Source organism: Phyllostomus hastatus, unplaced genomic scaffold (assembly GCF_019186645.2).
Source record: "Phyllostomus hastatus isolate PE091 unplaced genomic scaffold, TTU_PhHast_1.1 phas_scaffold_78, whole genome shotgun sequence".
In the NCBI taxonomy this organism is placed as follows: Eukaryota; Metazoa; Chordata; class Mammalia; order Chiroptera; family Phyllostomidae; genus Phyllostomus; species Phyllostomus hastatus.
Genome location: NW_025334041.1, coordinates 89,040,187 through 89,059,976, shown reverse-complemented (window position 1 = coordinate 89,059,976; position 19,790 = coordinate 89,040,187).

The window sequence follows — 19,790 nt, the reverse complement described above, 5'->3', positions numbered from 1 at the left end:
TAAATATAAGTCATAATACCATAAAAATCCTAGAGGAAATCTCAGACAGTAAAATTTCTACCAGTTAATCTAATTCTATCCCTGGGACCATATAGAACAAGTTTGATTTCTTTCTTATATCTCAGTCCTTTAAACACTGGGAGATGGCTACCAATTTTCCAGAAGAATCTTAATCAAGACAAGCAGCCCAGCTCTCACTGTGGAGCATTTTGTCTTCTCTTTCTTCTGGGCAAGTTCTTAGTACAGTCACTCCCCTCCTTGTCCGAGGGCCCTTGGTTGGGAGCTTTAATGCAGCAATTCACTCCTCTTTACAAATATAAATAATCACTTTATCCAAGAAACTTTTTTTTGCTAAGTCCCTCCCTGGGGAATCAGTGGGCCTTACAATTAGGAATGCACAAGCAGATTTAATAAATTTTTACTGGTCCATCAGTGGGAACAGATCCTCAAACAGACCCAAGGTGATGATAGATGCTATACTAGAGATGCTTACCAAACGCTATGGCTGCTAAGAGAAGGGAGAAACTGATTGTCTAGAGTAGTAGGGAAGACATCTCAAAGGAAGGACACTTGAGCCAAGCTTTTAAGAATGAGTGATAGTGAATCCAGAGAGGAGGCATAGAAAGGCACCTCAAGTAAGGGGTGGAAACGACAGGTAAGGGTATGTATACAGGGTGGGGCAAAAGTAGGTTTACCATTGTTGGCTTGGAAAATAATATAATAATTAATAAATAATAGAAGAATAAACTCTGTGTTTCATATACTCAGAGTTTCAAACCTTCTTTTGCGCCACTTTCTGCTATTGTAATAAGAGAATCCCAGAGTTGCTGGGATCCAAGCTTCCCAGGCTAGGCCCATGGTAGCATTTAGAAGCAGGCAGAACCCATATCTTCTTGCTGGGCTATGACTTCCCAGTTGCCTGCTCTGATGGCACCATCTGAACCTAGTTCTCCTGGCAAGATTCCTTAGTCCACTCTTCACCTGGGGCATTACAAGTGTTACTGTTTATGCCTATGAGTACGGCAAGGCTGACATGCAGCAGGTCCTCAGTTAATGTTGTTTTACTCAATGTTGCTTCTTTGTAACATTGATGACATGCTGCAGAAACTTAACACTTGTTTATATCAATTAGTTTAAGGTAAAAATGGTTTTGTTATCTGTCATTTCACTCTAGTTCCAAAACCTATTGAGAATTTTAAATGAGGACTTGCTGCATTTCTGTGCATGGGAAAAAACGAGAGTCGTGTCTACCTGACCTTTTGATAAATGAAGTTTCTTGAGGGAAGAGGCTTTCTTCATTCGTTTGTGGAGGTAGTGAATGGTCACAGATCAATGGAGAACTCTAACTGCCATTAAACTTCTCTTGTGTTGGTGTTTGTCGCACTTTCATTTATATCATTGAAATCATCTGAAATTGAACAGAAAAAAAATTTTGAAGTCTCTTGTATGAATTGATTAGATTTGGGAGCAGAGAGTATATGATTATTTTTTATTAGTGAAGCTATGTCTTAAAACATAAAGGTAACACTCCAAATTTGGTGAGTCTCATCTTTCTAATTGTATGACCACTTCTTTTATTTTCAAACAGTCGATCTTTAATTTTTTTTAACCTTTATAGAAAGCACCAAGATCACCCTACTGTTCCAGAATTTTGACATTATGTTTACTTTTTTCTTTCTAGAATAAAAATTTCAACTCTTTAGCACTTTGGTCCTTCTGCATATACCCAAATCTTCCACTTAACCTTCAAAACATTATGAATGGACAAGGTGCCTATAGGGATATATTTTTTTATTTTAATTTTCTAATTTTTAATTATACTTTACTTTCAATATTATTTGTTTTGGTTTCAAATGTATTTTTAATGCTGGACAAAATGGGAGATGTCAGCTGGTAAGAGGGTGCAGAGCATATGCCCGACGATCCTTGATTAGGGATGGGGGGGTGGATGGTATGGCACTTAAGATACGTTGTATAACAAAAGCAAGATATTAGCCATGCCTTCCTGAAGGGATGAGGGCTACCACACAAGGAGAATTATGTACGTGATTGAGAACATTCAGAGACTCATGACATAGCTGGGACATAGCACCTTCCCTGAGAGGCAGGGGGCAGATGCCCACCCTTATCTGTGCATTCCCGGGAACTTTTGCTCTGACTAAAGATGGCAGCTGAAAGAGGGTAAAAGATTCTTGGAACCAGCAAAAGGGTAGACACTAACACACTACAGGAAGGGCCAGATATGAGTTCACACAGGAGGTTCTAGGCTGAGCATTTAAATGAGGCTGGGCTGAACAAGAAGGGAGAAGCTATGTGATCTGCAGTAAGAGAGAGGAAGTCTGAAAGTTAGAAGTCCAATGAGTCACCAGAGCTGGCAGTGTGGTGGGGGACCTGCCCAGCCAAATTCAAGTCTGCCTGGAGAAGACAGAGGCAGAGCTGATGGAGCTGTGTGGGATCTGCCTAGCCACCATATTTGTGAGAGATGCTTGGAGCTGAACTGTGACCAGGAATGCTCAGCTACAGACTTCTACTTTCTGAAAGACAGCACCTCTGACTGGCATATTCTGAAACAGGCCTGGTTTGAAAATGGGAGGCAGGACTGTGTGTTTTGGGGTGTTTTCAAAGGAAGCAGGACATAGTGGCAGAAATCTGCCATTATTTTAAATCTGTATAACCTTGAAATAACCTCTTTCCTTTTTCACCAGACTTTTGCATTGAGGGTCACACTTCTTGGTGGTGGGCAATTGAACCCCACAGCTAATCCAGAACAGCACTGGAAGGGTTCCATAACAGCAATGGTGACCACAAAGGATGTTGAATATTGCCTGTGGCAGGCCGACATCCTCAGGAGTGGGATAGTGGGACTGTGGAGTTTTCCAGTCTCTGAAAATTTCTCTGCACACCTCTTGAGGGCATTGGCCACCTAAACATACCTAGAAGGTGGAAAAGAAATGAATGGATCTGGGGAGGGGACAGGATCTGAGAAGTGATTTTGTTTGGCTGGAAATTTGCTTGTGAGCCTTGTTTGGAATAATGGAGTTGTGGGTTTAGGTTTTACTTATATGTTCCCAGTTTGCCTTCATTCTTTCCATCAGCTTTGGGCTTGTATGCCCAGGCCAGTAGGGGCTGTTCTGGGTTGATCCCTAGGGGAAGCCCACTGGGTAGAATTACGGAGGACTGGAGTATGTACTGCCATTATCCAATGTCCAAGGAGGTATTGGTTTATTACTGTAATACTGTTTGGCCTACATATGTTTTAGATTGTGGGAATAGGTGCCTCATGGATGGTTCCCTGAGTTACCCTACCATTATGCAATTGGAACAGTATTGCCAACGGTTAGACAAATGGAATGAAATCCATTATGTCAATGCATTTATATTGTTGTATAATAGGGTTTTGTCGGGGGCAGGGAATTGCTCAATGGTACAGAGAAGGGAAGTGGCCTCAAAAACTCTCCCTGTTGGTAAAACACAGGAAGAAAGGGAAAATGCAGAGATAAACCTCCTCAATGCTCTGAGACCAGAGGACTGAAGGTTGGCGGCAGGGGAGCTTCCTTGCCACTACCTCCTTCATGAGCTGCCCCTGAAGTAGAGATCATAGAGCCAACGGCTCCACCCCTCTGACGAGGGAGAGGTCTCTCTCCAAAGACCTGTCACAGTACCCTATATGGACAGGGAGCCTCCCAATTTGGAGCAAGCCAATTCCCTTTGAGATAATATCCTATAGGTGGAATAAATCAGGAAGGGTCAGCCCACTGGCTACTATTGGGCCATTACTTCATTCTCCACTTCAGACTTACCGAATTGGAAGAATTCTAATTTCTCATATAGGGATGATCCTCAGAGAATGGCAGATCTTATTGCCTCCATTTTTGCCACTCATTACCCAAACTGGGCAGATGTATAAGTTCTCCTAAATATCTTGTCAACTGGATGAGAGACAGTTGGTTATAAGTAGGGCCAATGAAGAGGCCCAGCGCCTCTACCAAGAGGATCCTGATGGGACCATCAATCCAGCTGAGGCAATTCCCTTGACAGAACCTAACCGGAACCCAAATGATTAGGGCCTAGCCTTCCTGAAACGTCACTGAAAAAGTATCCTGGAAGGGTTTAAGAAGGGTGTGCCACAGCAAAGGGGCCTGAATATGATATAGGCCCCTCAACAAAAGCCAAATGAGGACCCTTCTGAATTTTTTGAGAGGATCTACCAGGCCTGTAGGAAGCACACTGATGCTGATCCACTGGCACCCGAGAATGTGCGGATGGTGAACATGACTTTTACTGAGCAGAGCACCCCAGATATCAGAAAGAAACTCCAGCGTATAGACGGGGCATTGGGAATGAGTCCCTCTCAGGTGGTGGACACAGCATTTAAAGTTTACAATGCCCGGGAAGAAAAGAAGACAAAACAGGGCACTGTGTTCTTAGAAGCTGTCTGGGGAGGCCAAAAGAAGAAGCAGGACACTAAAGGGGAAAGGAGAGGCCCAATAGGCATCAACCAATGTTCCCATTGCAAGGGGGCAGGCCACTGGAAGAATGAGTGCCTGAAATTCAAAAGGAAAAATAGAAGTGAGAACCCTCGCTCAGAAATGCTGAAAAGGGGAGGGGAGCCTGATGGTGAATGAGGAGCCCAGGGGCTCTGTTGGACATCTCCAGACCTATTACTATTTCCCCATTGGAGCCCTGGGTACAGCTGACTGTGGAAAAGAAGCTAGTTGATTTCCTTGTGGATATGGGAGCTACATATTCAGTGTTGAGTATGAAATTAACCAAGAAAAATTCGGATACAGTAACGGTTACTGGGGTGACTGGACAGCTACAAAAACAGGCATTCTCGCAACCTCTGGAATGCCAGCCTGGGGATCAAAAGTTTATGCATAATTTTCTCTACATGTCATATTGCCCCATTCCATTGCTGGACCAAGATTTACTTTGTAAATTGCAAACACAAATAACTTTTTCTCCTGAGAAGCAGCAGTTATGTGTGGAAGTCCCACTGGAACATGTCCAAAAGGTCCCAGAGGTGAACCCTCCCCACTGAGTCCTATGAGCAGGTTGATTGAACTGTTTGGGCTCATGAAACCCCATGTAAAGCAGTTAATGTGCAGCCCATAACAGCTAATCTAAAAGAAGGGTCCCACAAAAGAAGCAGTGCCCCTTCAAGAAGGAGGCTTTGGAGGGGATCCAGCCAGTGCTGCAGAAATTCTTAAGATTCAGACTAATTTGGCTGTGCCAGTCTCCATACAACACTCTCACTTTGCCAGTCAAAAAGCCTCACTCTGATGAATAACAGTTTGTACAGGATCTTAGGGCCATAAATGACATTGTTCAGGACATTCATCCTGCAGCGCCCAATCTCTATACTTTGCTGACTATGGTGCCTGGGGATAGCAAATGGTTTTCAGTCCTGGACTTGAAGGATGCTTTTTTCTGCACCCCAGTAGATAAATAGGCTCAGCTACTATTTGCTTTTGAATGGTAGAACCCAGAAACAAAAGCCACACTCTAAAACTGCTGGACTGTGCTGCCACAAGGATTTAAGAACTTTCTGACTGTATTCAAGAAAGTGCTGGCAAAAGACTTAAGAGATGTTCACTTGGAATCTAGAGTCTTTTTGCAATATGTAGATGACATATTGATAGCCAGCAGAAACTACGAGGACTGTTTGCCTAACACCCCACAGTCTTCAATCATTTGGCAAGAAGAGGATATAAGGTTTCCCCTCATAAGGCCCAGATTTGCAAACAGGAAGTGGCATACCTTGGATTTCAACAGAAACAAGGTACTAGGTATGAGCTTGATGGCAGTTAGAAAGCAAGCCATTGCAACATTAAAAATCCCAGAGAACAGATGGCAGCTCTGTGGGTTCTTAGGGATTTCAGGGTTCTGACGAATTTGGATTCCAAGTTTTGGACTTACAGCAAAACCACTGTACAATTCCTTGAAAGGACTGGACTCTGAAACCTTTGAATGGACATGGGATTGTCAGGTAGCATTTGATATTTTGAAGGAAAAATCCTAGTTTCAGCTCCTGCACTAGGACTGCCCAATTTACAGAAGCCTTTCAGATTGTACGTTGATGAAAAGCAGGGGATTGGACTTGGGTACTAACCCAGACTCTGGGAAACATTCCCTGACCCATAGCCTATTTCTCAAAGAAGTTGTATCATACCACAAAGGGATGGCCACCATACCTCCAAGCAGTAGCAGCTTCCTGTGACATCTTATAGAAAGCTGAGAAATTTACTTTGGAATAGCCCACTACATACAGTATTGGTACCACACCAGGTTCTGACTCTATTGGAAGAAAAAAGAGGGGATTGGCTGACAGCAGGGCATAGGGGGAAATACCAGGCCATTCTGCTAGACAACCCAAATGTTACCTTGCAGACCACCATACCCTGAACTCAGCCACTCAACTCCCAGATATTGAGAGGACTCAGACCTCCAACAGGATTGCTTGGAAATTGTTGACCAAGTTTGTTCTAGCAGGCCGCATCTGCTGGACCAGCCTTTGGCAACATCTGGCTGGGAGCTGTATACAGACAAAAGCAGCTTCATGGACAACGGCCAATGTTGAGTTGGGTATGCGGTAGTCACCACAGACAAGGGAATAGAAGCCCGAGCCCTTGCACCGGGAACCTCAGCACAGAAGATTGAGCTGATAGCCCTCATAAGAACCTTACTATTGTCCCAAGGACAGAAGGTTAACATATACACAGACTGCAAATATGCCTTCATGGTCGCCCATGCCCATGGAGCAATATGAAGAGAGAGGGAGAGACCTCTTAACCTCAGGGAACAAGGATGTTAAACATGCAGAGGAGATTTTAGAATTGCTAGAATCAGTGAATTTACCAGACCAGGTTGCCATAATGCACTGCCCAGAACACCAGAAGGATGGTTTTTAAACAAGTCAGAGAAAGCAAACTGCTCATAAAACAGCAAGGCAGGCAGCCAGAGAGCCATCCCCCCAGGGGCTTTGGTCCTCTGTTTGGACATGTCAAAGTTTAAACCTCATTATGCAGAATGGGGTGACGAACAGCCCATGAATGGGGATTCACTAACACTCATCCCAATTCCATTTGGAAGCTCAACACCCATGGTATGATCTTACTCCCTGAGGCTCTATTGTATCCCATCCTCAAATGCCTATATGATAGGATACATTATGGAGGGGATGCCTTAATGGACTTCATCAGGCCACGTCTGAAAGGCCCTTATATACAAAGGACCATTCAGAGGATTACCCAAGCCTGTCAAATATGTGCCGAGAACAGTCCTAACACAGAATATGCCCCAACAGAAAAGGGAGTACAATATAAAGGGTTGTGTCCATTTGAGGACTGGCAGGTGGACTTCACACAAATGCCTAAAACCAGGGGGAATTTCAAATTTTCGTTTGTCTTTGTGGAAACTTTTACAGGATGAGTAGAGGCGTACCCCACTAGGACTGAGAAGGTAACTGTCATGATGAAACTGTTACTTAAAGAAATAATTCCTAGGTTTGAACCTCCTCATAGCATTCAGAGTGACAATGGACCATGGTTCACTTTGGACATCTCCCAGAAGGTTGGACAGGCACTGAAAATACGATGGAAATTGTATGCATCTTGGAAACCTCAATCTATGGGAAAGACTGAGAAAATAAATCACATGATAAAGAAGACCCCAGAAAAAAATATGCCAGGAAACACTTTTGAAATGGGACCAGGCACTACCCATTGCCTTGCTCTGAATTATGGTGGAACCCAGAAGTGGGCTAAAATTGAGCCTTTTTGAAGTAGTTTATGGGAGACCCCTCCAAATCTCTGGTTTATAAATGCCCCCTTTACATTTGGAGCACAAATCAAGAATTAACCAATATGTCCAACATTTAGGGCAAATACTAACCATTTTGCACAAGTTTGCTCATTGCAGGTTTGCCTACCCATCTGACAGGCCCCTGCACCCATTCCAGTCAGGGGATTGAGTCTTACTAAAGACCTGGAAGACTCAAGGCCCTGAACAGCAGCTGGCCAAGCAATGGACTGGTCCCTATGATGTCCTGTTGACAGTGCATTCTTCCCTGTAGCTGATGGGAATCCAGCCAGGAATCCATCACACACAGATAAAACGGGCACTGCCTGAGGGGGATGCAGACCCTGCTGCTGTGGTTAGTGCTGGAAGGGAAAGATAAACCTGTGTTCCAGAGGAAGGTTTGAAATTCATCATCTGTAAAAGGACAGTGAACCCCAACACAGGGTGACAAAGTTTCTTTCACTTTATTCATGTGCTTGTATATCTGGGAACTTTTAGCTGCCAGGTACTGACTTTGAGTATGGACTTTGAGTATATGACTTTGAGTACTTCCCAGTGTGGAAAAGAACAAGGACTGAAAGTGGATTAAGTTTAAATCTGAATGAGTAAATACATATGGAAACGTGAAAGTTTTAAACCTGGAGGAAAGGAAATCTTAGCTCTTGGGTGTGATTATTATTTATTTGCTAGTTTTCTGATCTTACGGAGATGTAGTTTGAACTTTGCTGTTTTGGGTACATCCTGAATCCTCTGTCACTGCTTTTTGGCCAGTGAGACCTAGGAGAGCTCACCTGTGAAACTGGTTGGAGAGAATGCCTACGAAAGGGTCGGGTGGTGCCGGTGGAATCCCACCTGGGGCAAGAGAGCATGTCTATGCCAAGAGACAGGGTGGTGAGAGGGCACGTCTCTGCCAGGAGACCAGTGGAGGAGCTGGTGGAAGGGAGAGTGCCTCTACCACTGAGGCTTTGGGCCATGTAGGACCCAGGAAAGCTTGCCTATGTGACCAGTTATTGGGACCGGTGGGAAATGAGACAAGATTCTAGAGCTAGTTCTAGTCCCCCTATTTCTTTTGGTACTCTGTCTTTGCTTTGGCTGTTGTTTTGCCTCTCCTCTGGGATGAAACTGAGGCTTCCCAGGAAGAGTTTCAACTTCACACCAAGTGGAAAAGTGAACAAGGGCAAGTATAAGGGATGGAAATGCAATTTTAGTGAATATCAGAAGGACAAGGATTTTCCTTCATGCTTTGTACTTTTCTCCCTACCTGATCCCTCCAGAATTATGGCATTTTGAAAGTGAGTGATGACATAAGGCTTCTTTGCATAAAACCAATTAAGGCGAGTTGCCAATGGTGGTTTTATTAACCAAGACTTTTACTGGAATATCATTCCTGAAGGAGGCATGCCAGAGCCCTGATTGTTATCAGAAAGCCTTGAGGAACTGGGATTGACTTTCAAAGTTAGTGAAAGCCCACAAGAAAAAGCCTAGTACTTGGTTTGTTGTGTGGTGGTTGTGGCAGTCTTTCCAGGGAAGGAATGAAGGTTGCTTTCCTGAAAGATGGTAAGGTGGTACCTTAAGACACAATGGAAACCTCAAGGACTTGAGAGAAGCAGGTACTATAGATGAAGCCAGATGGCAGGTGTGTGATTTGGCTTCTTTGCCCTGAAGGGAAGACTGAAGAGTCATTCTAAAGATTCCTTATGTGAGTTCCACCAAAGCAGACTTAAAAATCATGTCTGATCAATTATTGCTCTTTTTCTGTTTATGCAAATGAATAGGCAAAATTAAAACTGGATTGAATGCAGTCCCTTTAATAACAATGAGGGAAATCTTAAGAAGAAAAATTGTGATTCAAGGGAAATCACAATGCTTAGTGGTAGACACTAGACTAGTGCAGCTAACTGTGTTCAAATTTAGTTTTCATTTGCAAATTGGAAATGGATTTGTGACATCATCAAAGATGCTCAGTTTACAAGCAAGAAAGATCTTTCAAAGTATTATTGTTTGATGTCATTCCAACAAAGGACTTGCAACTGGAGGTCTTCCCAAAAGACAGTCTTGCGGATGCAGAGACTGGTTTGTGGGTTGTACGAATTAACATGTGTGTCCTTCCTTCTGTTTTCACAAGGCATAAGACCATGACCTCATTACCTGAGTGATGGTTTACACAATATAGGCCTCACTTAAGAAGACCATCTGCATTGCCATCTCCAGAGACTCAACGGTTTGGCTGGACTAAGTGGTTGGGTTGACGAAGTAGGGGGCGGTCTGTGCGCTTCACTTTAAAACTGGTTTTCTTTTCTGCCATAATGGCTTAGACAGAAAGGGCCAAAATATGTTAAAAAAGGAGAAAATTTTAGAATAGTCCCCTCAATCCAAGCTAAGTATAGTGGGCAGAAGGGCTTTGGACAGATGTGACATGATTTGCATACCTTCCTCTAGAGAAGCCACTCTTTTTCTAATGTGGGACATTGTAGGATTGGTCCTTACCTTTGTCATTTAGCAGGTATGGTGTTAATTGTGCCTTCTAACCTTCTTGCCAAATTTGTTGCCTCTAGCCTATGACAAGGATGCCAACTTGTTCAGCAGTGCTAATCTTGCACATCGAGCACACAGCTCTCCAGGGACAGCCAACTGACCTGGACCCCGCAAGGTCCTTCCCCATGTATGAAGGCCAACCTTCACTCCATGTCCCTATTCTCTTGGGGATCTCTGGACCCAAAGGTAGGGAGGACTACAATTATTGCCAGAAGGAAGTAGTTCCAGAAGATTATGAGACCTTCACCCATTGTCCTGTGTAAGATTGCAAAGGGTCTAGAGGTCTAGAAGTAGGGATATCAGGATGAAGAACATAACCTCCATAGTCCTTGATTGAGGGGAGAGGACAGTGGATGATATGGCATTTAAGATATATTGTATGACAATGGCAAGGTAAGAGCCATGCCTTCCTGAAGGAATGAGGGCTGCCCCATAGGGCGAATTGTGAATGGGATTGAGAACATTCAGGGACTCATGACATAGCCAGGATATAGCACTTGCATGAGAGACAGGGGGCAGATGTCCATCCTGGATGTCTGTGCATCACAGGGAAATTTTGCACTGACTAAAGATGGCAGCTGAAATGGTAAAAGATACTGGGAACTGGCAAAAGGGCAGACACTAACACATCATAGGAAGGGCCAGATATGAGGTCACATAGGAAGTTCTGGGACTGAGCATGTAAATGAGGGCTGGCTGAAAGAGAAGGGACAAGCCATGCAGTCTGGACTAAAAGGGAGGAAGTCTGAAAGTTAGAAGTCCAGTGAGTTGCCTGAGCTGGCAGTGCAGTGGCGGGGGACCTGCCCAGCCACTGCCTGATTTTGTGAGAGATGCTTGGAGCTGAACTGTGACCAGGAATGCTGATCTGCAGACTTCTGCTTTCTGAAAGACAGTACCTCTGACTGGCATATTCTGAAACTGACTTGGTTTGAAAAAGGGAGGCAGGACTGTGTTTTGGGGTGTTTTCAAAGGAAGCGGGACATAATGGCAGAAATCTGCTATTTTTCTAAATCTGTACAACCTTTAAATAAACAGCCCTTTAACTTTTCACTGAACTCTTGCATTGGGAGTCATGTTTCTTGGCAGTGGGCAATTGAACCCCACAGCTGTTCAGAACAGAATTGGCAGGGTTCTGTGACAAGCTCCCAAGCATCCAATGCATATATTCTCTTGGTTCCCTTTTATCCATAAACTTTTCATGTCTGTCTATTTGAGGATCTGAATTTAAACCAGCCTCGTCTTAAGCCAATCTTTCAGCTTTCCACAGGGAAGACTCCAGTTTGGGTGGAACTGAGACTTTTTCACTTCAAGAAAAAGTGACCACTGTTCCGGGCCTTCACACCCATAGGAAAGGCTGAAGAGCAGGTGCTTTTCCTGCCCCCTCTGTGCTGAGCCCTGGGTGGAAAGCTGTGCTGAGACCTCGCACGCCCATTGAGAACTGCTTTGTTTGTCATAGTCCTGAGGGATTTGTGAGCAAAAGCCCATTGGATTTCAGGGCTAGGTGTTTGCAGGGCCTGTCCTCCACCAGGAGCTCTGCATCTGGGGGACTAGGTGCGCCATCCAAACGCTGCATTCTTCAGGGAGAAACTAGGAGCTGAAGGTTCCTTTCCAACTGTGTGAGGCTGTGCCCGCAGTGGAGTTTATGGCACCAGGGTGTCTCAGTCCTTCCTTCATATTTTGGGTGGGTGTTTTCTCATTCGGGTACTGTGCAGGAGTCACTCACCTAGTGCTTGGATTTTCACAGGAGGAAATGCCCTCCTATGTGCAGCTATATGTTCTGTGCATCCATGAGAGAGGAAGTTTCAGGCCTCCTATGTCACCATTATGATGAGGAAGCCTAGGAATTTGTGTCATTAAAAAAACCCCTCCTGGGTTTTTCAGAGCCAGGTTTGGTTACCGGAATTTTCTGGAAGTCTTTAAATATCACCAGAGAGAAAAAAAATCATGTCGTGGTTTTGACATGGGGGTAAATGAATCCCTTTGAAGATGTCTTAATTCTTCCAAAACATTAGAAGCTTTAGATTTACTCCTACCTATGGGAATCAGTATGCGTCTCAAATTATATTTTGCAATTTAATTCTGGTTTTATTGCACAATATTAGAAACAAAATATGTACAATTATTACATTGAGAAAATTTAGTAAGGTTGTCTTTGTGACCTATTGCATGATCATTTTTTATAAATGTGCCATTGATACTTGATGTCTAAGCATTAAATTCAAAGATATAAAAACAAGTAATAACATTATTCAAATATTTTTATTCTTTTATTTTAAATATTTGCTTTATGAAAAATTGAGAAGTATATTAAAATTTCACTGTCAATTCTGACTTGGTCTGATTTAACTTGTATTTCAGTCATTAATGTATATATATAAACCCTGTCACTGAAATTTCAACTTTTAATGTGTTACAGACATTAATTTTCATTACAGATTGTAGCTTCTATCAATGTGAAATTGTGTGTCCTTTAAGATGGCTTTCATTGGATTCAACTTTATTTTGATATTTTTACCTCTGCATTCTTTTAGTTTGGATTTGGCTTGCATGTCTTAACCCACCCCTTATGTAACAAATTTTACAATCATTTGTTTTAGACAGGTTTCCTATGTTAAAACTAAGCTCTGAGGTCACACTGCTGGTTTTCAAATTCTGACTCTAAAACTTACTTGCTGTGTGATTTTGGGTGAATTTCTCAACATGCATAAGCAGTGTTATGATTTCAGACAAGACACTGGAATGTGATAAATAATAAATGTTGGCCATTATATATAAATTGGCAGTAGCAGTTGCAATATTTCATAGTCATGTAATACCAGTAGTAATAGTGGTAGTAATTATATCGATGATTTAGTTTATATATGTTATTTCTTTAATGTTCCTTTCTATCTTTTTTCATGTGTTTTACACTTGCCTTTTAAAAAATTTCTCTAGAGGTTGAGAATCTATACATTATTTTTAAACTATTAGTGACTTACACATAATTTTAATTTTACATATTTAAAATCTGACTTAACCCCATTTTTCTGTTTATAAAAAATGATAGGTAGATATTTGTCTTTCTTTCTGAAATATTTAAAAATCATTTTTATCACCTTTAATTTTTTCCAATGAATAATATTTCTTTTTAAATAGTAATACTTAAAATATTTCTTACCTCTGCTTTTTATGTCATATATATCTGTTATTTTAACATGTGAATGTATACATGTTTTCCTTGGTTTGGGAAGAATGTCTTCTAATTATCTTTGAATTCTTTTATTTATTTTCTGTAGTATTTAATGTGTTAATTCATTGTGTTTTAAATTCATAAATCATATTTTTCATCTTCAATGAATCTTTCCAGATGTTATGGTGTGTACATTTATTTCCCATTTTTGATGTTCTTTTACTGATATAGTTTGGCCCATCATTTTTTTTACAGCTTTTCTCAATAATTTTATCTACAAATTTTCTGAATAATTTTGGTTTTGGCATATTTTGTATATTCAACATAAAGTTAATTTGGTCTTTTGAGTCATTTTAAGAAATTTAAAATTAGAGATATTAATTTATGTTTATTACCTTGACATATTTGATCATTTTGTTTTTGTTTGATCTGTATTTTCCACAATTTTAATTTTCTTCTAGTGGTACTTACAACCTTGTGTTTTTCATTTTACTAGTAGATATCCTTAAGTTTTTTATTTAGATTATTCTCAAAACTATAAACTTATCTTTAATAAGAAAAAAGGCTAATATCTATAGTTTTGTATTTATTAAAGTAAGGAATGTATTAGTATCTTAATTCTTACAGTATCTTTTCATATTCTAATATTTGTTAAGATAATCTAGACTTATATCTACCTTATTTTTATTATTATTAAATAATCTTAATTATCTGTATTTCAAAAACTATAACATTTAATTTTGGTGAATACATATACTGCACACACAAAAGAGGCTTAATGTATGTTTAAATAGTCTTGGTATTTCATGCAAGTCCTTGTATAATACTATTCAACCATTTTTAAGTTCTTTAATTCACATTTCTGTTGTTCGGGGCAGTTTATAATTTATTTTTTTGAGAAAGGGTGTATTAACATCAGGCTTTTGAACACTTGCTTAGCTGAAAAATAACACAGCTATGATAGGAATCACTGAGCCTTTTATCTCTTAAAATCAGTGTTCTTTTGGAGAAGTTAGGGCTCAATATAATTTTTTTTGCTTTGTGATAGTGTGATAACAGTGATGTTTAATATTTATTAAGAACTCCATTTACATAGATTTTTATAGAGAGATGCTATCATCTAATCTTATCAGTAACTCTTTAATTGTTTTTATTATTCTCATTTTATAGATGAGGAAACTGAGTCTTAGCAAGGTTGAAGAACTTGAGCATTTCTCACAGTGAGGAAAGTGGCAGAGCCACATTTCTGACACCAAACCAGAACTCTAACAGCTTTTGTTTTAAACTCTTTTTACTTTAATACATGTACATATATAGGATTCTTTCTTTATTTTAAAAATTAAAGAAAAGAATTCACATTATGTTTAGATATTTGTCTCCATTAATTTGAACTGGTACATGGTGAGCTTTTTTATCTGAAAACTTGACCCTTTTTCAATTTAAAAATATGTATTGCAGCTTGATTATAAATCGTGTGCATTTGTCCAGCTCTTTCTTAAGACATAGAAACTGGCCCCTTTGCTCTGAATTTTGGAAGCACACATTTGTTTTACCATCCATACCGTGATCTGCTTTTTCATGGCATGGATCTTGCTGATGGAGGAATTTCATTTTCATGGAATTAATCACAAAGAATGAGAGTCTCTGGATGCACAGGAAAGATCTCTGTGCTAAGAGGAAATGCACTGCCTTCCTGGCTGCTAAGAAGTCACCTGACTTCTGTGAGAATTGGTGGTCTCATTTGGAAATGGGGAGGATAATATTTGCCACACCTGCCTCACAAGTTCAAGAGAAATAAGACCAGTGATAATGCTGCAGAAGTCGAAAAGTACAGCTGAAACAGTCAAGCTTTTTAAAATTTGTTTTTAGTGCTCCATCCAGGACAATAATTAACACATACATAATATCATTGCTGAAAACAAACTGGTCTAAACCAAATAGCCTAAGACAGTCATTTTACAAGTGAGAGAACTAAAGTCCAAAGAATTTAAGTGATTTGCTCATGGTGTCCTAACAGGTAGTAGATATGAAGCTAAACCGTTCTCGTCTCCAGCAAAAAGATTTGAATTATTTTTATTTGAGCTGGAGACACATTTTTCAGCCAGCAACAATGTGGTAACAGCCAGGTCATTTGTTGTAAAAGCCCTTCAAGGCTTTGCAGGATGCTTTTCATATGCAGATGTCTCCGGGAGTTAATTTGGGGTGTAGGCAGTGAGCCAGCTCGGCCAAACGCTGTGGGCCTCTTCCTTGGTTACATTTTGGTGATTTTAAAAATGGTTCTCCCTGCTGAGTGGTAAGAACAGTTTCCCCAGGGAAAGTGCAGTCTGCATAGCTAAAAGGGTCCCCTAACTTTTTCCTGGACGATTCCTTCTTAATAAGGCCTTTAAAGAAAGAAACTAAAAAAAGCAAAACCCTATCTCATTAAAGAAATAATCAAGCAAAATAATTTGATTAATAGTCTAAGATATCTCAAATATTAAACTAACAGTATGTGAAGAGATTCATAGCTGACACAAGTAAAGAATAGTCAAGTAGGGAAAAAAACCCATTTAAAAATACCGTTTCTTCTTGTCAAAACCCCCAGATGTGTGCCAAGTGATCAGTGCTTCCATTGAAAGTTCAAAAGATGGAATCCAGATGTTTCTCTCAGCTCTGTGGCCTTTGACCCCTGATGCATTTACTTGTTCCTGGAGGTTTTGGTCATAAGACTCTCTGAACTTTATGCTCTACCTAAATAGCTCTGAAATTTACTCTATGATAATGGAGCATAGAGTTGTTTGGGTTGGGGATCAGTTTCATGTCTATGAAGTGTTGCTGAAACTTTAAAGTTTTCTTTTTTCTTGCAGTTCCTTTTGAAAGAATGTCCTTGTTTAAGTCATGTTATCACTATTCTATCTGAAATTTTAAGGGCTAAACATTTTAAGTGCCAAATGTTTGACCTACATTAGTAATAGAGGGTTGAACAAATAAAGGTACTAATAGAATATAAATTATCTTTCTAAGTATTGCTATGTAGCATTAATAAACATTGCTGTGATGAGGTGGACAAAATGTTCTAAGAACAAATTGCTTTAAAATATATTTCTTGGCTTTCAATACCAATCAAAAAACCATCTCTGCTCATGCAACATAGCAACAAAACGTGTTCTGAGGAAGATAAACAGCTCTCTGCCCTGGACACAAATATGTTAGCTTGTAGCCATAGGATGGCAACAGGCCCTTTTGGGAATTTAAAACAAAAGTGTGGGGAAAGACACACACTTACAGTGGCCAGGATTCAATATAGAAAGTCAGTTGTAATATGTTATAACTGAAGAATGTTCATGTAAACCTTTTTTCCTGTTAGCTCTATGAGCAGTCCCCAAATTGATCAGAAGTGTTTATAAATGTAAATTTCTGCTGTAGAAAATAATATCAAAACCATGGTCATTTTTTTAACATTTTCAGAAGTCCTTAAAATGCTATTTTTCACACCATAAATCTGTGGTGGTTGGATGTTGGGTCTCTTTCTCTCAGGCATGTTGAGAGTAGGGCTGAAACCTCCTACCGTCAAGCTCCACGGGAGAAGTGTTGCTAATGGTGACCCAACAGGATTCTTAGACTTGTTAGCCAATGTTGTTTTTGACAAAACCGTAATGGTACAACTGAGACAAACAGTTCCCTGAGACTAACGATTCCTCAGGAATTAGATGTGGTCAGTTTTTATCATTCGCTTTAATATTTTGTTTGTGAAAAAGTCTAATGTGGAAAAAGAGATGCTGGATTATCTGTCTAAGGAAAATTCTACTAAAGAAAACAAAATAGAATACAAATGTTACTCCTCTCTGAGAATGCGAAATTATCCACTAGTTCTTCTGATAACAGTTCTCTTGGACGGTGAGCAACTGGTTGGGTCCCTTGCCCTCTTGCCCCTGACAGGCCAGTTGGTCTGGAGAATGGGGGAACTGGCCTCCTCTTCGTTTGGTAGGGCTAGGAAGCTGTCCCCTGTGGATGTGAATTGTTTCTCTACCTTTCCTATCACTCCAGCTCTACGTAATAAACAGAAATTTAAAAATCAAAATAATGTTTAATTAGAGTTTTTACAGCCAAATCCCATTTTTCCTTTCCATATATAATGATTAGGTGAGATGCTCCTACTAGATTTACTCACATGTCATTTCATATAGCCAGGTGGCTCAAATTTATTTCAATGGGATTTACTACTAAAGACAAAAGTAATATAACAAAATTGATAATTGGCAAATACATAAATCTTAAGTAATAGCTTTTATGTAACCAGTGTTCTATTAGCCAGGTAGTAAAATAAGGCAATTATTTGGATAATTTGGGTACAAATATGATTCTGTTTGTTGGAGGATGGGAATCAAAATGATATACCAAATTGACTACCAATTTTATTCACTTATTTATTTAACAAATATGTACTAAATATCAAAGGATAAAGCATGTTTCTTTCTTTGTTACAGAGCATCTGATGGAGTTAGGCTGACTCGATGCATACGTGAGACAGCACCTGTGTTCATTATTACCTGGAGCAGGCGGGTTGACTGTTGGGTCACCCCTAACTGGCATCACTTGAATTGTTATACCACTGCTGTTCCAGCTATTTCTATTTTTACCACACTTGAAGGGTATTATGTAATTGCCATTTCAGAGAAACAGAAATTATTTTTAAATGACTTAAACATTTTAAATTTTGGTTTATTCATAAATTTACTAATAATTAGACATTTATAAATTCACAGATGTTTCTTATATAGGAGTCCTAATTCTGACACCAAGTGTCCTTCATGAGGACTTGCACATTTCCTCAGGAGCCTTTTGTAGCTTGGTCGGTACTTTGGTTCTTGTCCTTGTATCTTCCTTCCCCTCTTCTGTCATACCCTGATGTCCTCAATGGGAAGGATGTCTTTGTTAACGGTACTGCCATTGGTAAAATAACAGATGTGTTGAAATGGAATGGCAGTTTACATTCCATTTTACTTCACTTTCTCTGCCCTAAATGAAAACATGGGCCACCTCCAACAATTCTGGTCTCCCTCTGATAACAAAGACTCCTTGGGTCACTTCAAGTCATTAAGTAACAGACTCAAGTCACAAAGTAATTAAAAAATGCAATTCCATTTGAACTCCAAAGCTTGACTTTGCTTTAAGCCAGCAGTGAGAAAGAAGGAGGGTGGGCAGTCAGCTGGTCTCTCTGCTGTCTGCTCTGTTCCAGCTTACCTTCTGCTCCCTACTCCACATCTAGAGTTTTCCTCTGCATCCCAGGGTTAAAAGTAGGGGTGACAGAATGAGGAGCAGTAAGAGAAGAGGACAGACATCAGTTCATCAGTTCAATGGGAAGTACAATGGCCCCTGGATATGGAAAATTGTTAAACCGATTCTTTCTCTTGAGGGCACATTCTTGCCATAACACTGGCCCTCTCCAATGCATCCCTTGTATTGATCTGCGGGAATCACTCTCACATCTTGACCTGCCAACTCATGGAATGTGAGCCACTGTCTCCTTTTTCACCACCAATGCAGGCAGCCAACCTTCCCTGACACTCTAGATTCCCAAGGTTGAAGTCAGACCCCAGTCCACTGCTCCAAGAATTACACAGTAGTCAGGAGACACAGGCCAAGCTCTAAGTAGCTTCCTAACCTTTCCCCCTCTCTTGGTTTATGTGAAGGGGAGCCAATCTCAATACCTTCATCTGAGGAAAAGAGCGAAGAAATGACAACACAAGAAACTTTCCCTCAAAAAAAAAATCCTTCCCACCTTTCTCCTCACAAAAAAAATTATTTTTTCCTTATTATCTTCTGGATCTAACCAGTGTTCAAAATCCTGGCATAACTTCTGTGATCATTCCCTTTACAAGCGCACATATAAGATGGGTTCTGTCTCCCTTTTTGCTGCCCAAACTCATCCAATAGGGGTCACAGTGGAGACTGAAGCAGGGAGAGTCCCAAACTTTCTTTTCGCTTTCGCTTGAGTATTGGAAATGAGTGATGTAACTTTGCTGATACAGAGGAGAGATTTTCTTCCTCTTTAGTAAAGTGTATCTGCTATTGATGTGGCCCTGTCTTGTTACATAGCACCCCTTAAAAGTCATACTCCACCATACATTTATTCATTTCTCTATCTGAGGCAAGATGAGGTAATTTATTGAACTCTTGGATCAATGGAGCTTGAGCGGCATGGCTTCTTGGCATGGCCCTTAACCTCACTGCTGTGTTAGAAAATGCAGGTTCTCTCTCCAGTATGTTGCACAGCCTACCTCAGAATGTACCCTGAACACAGCAG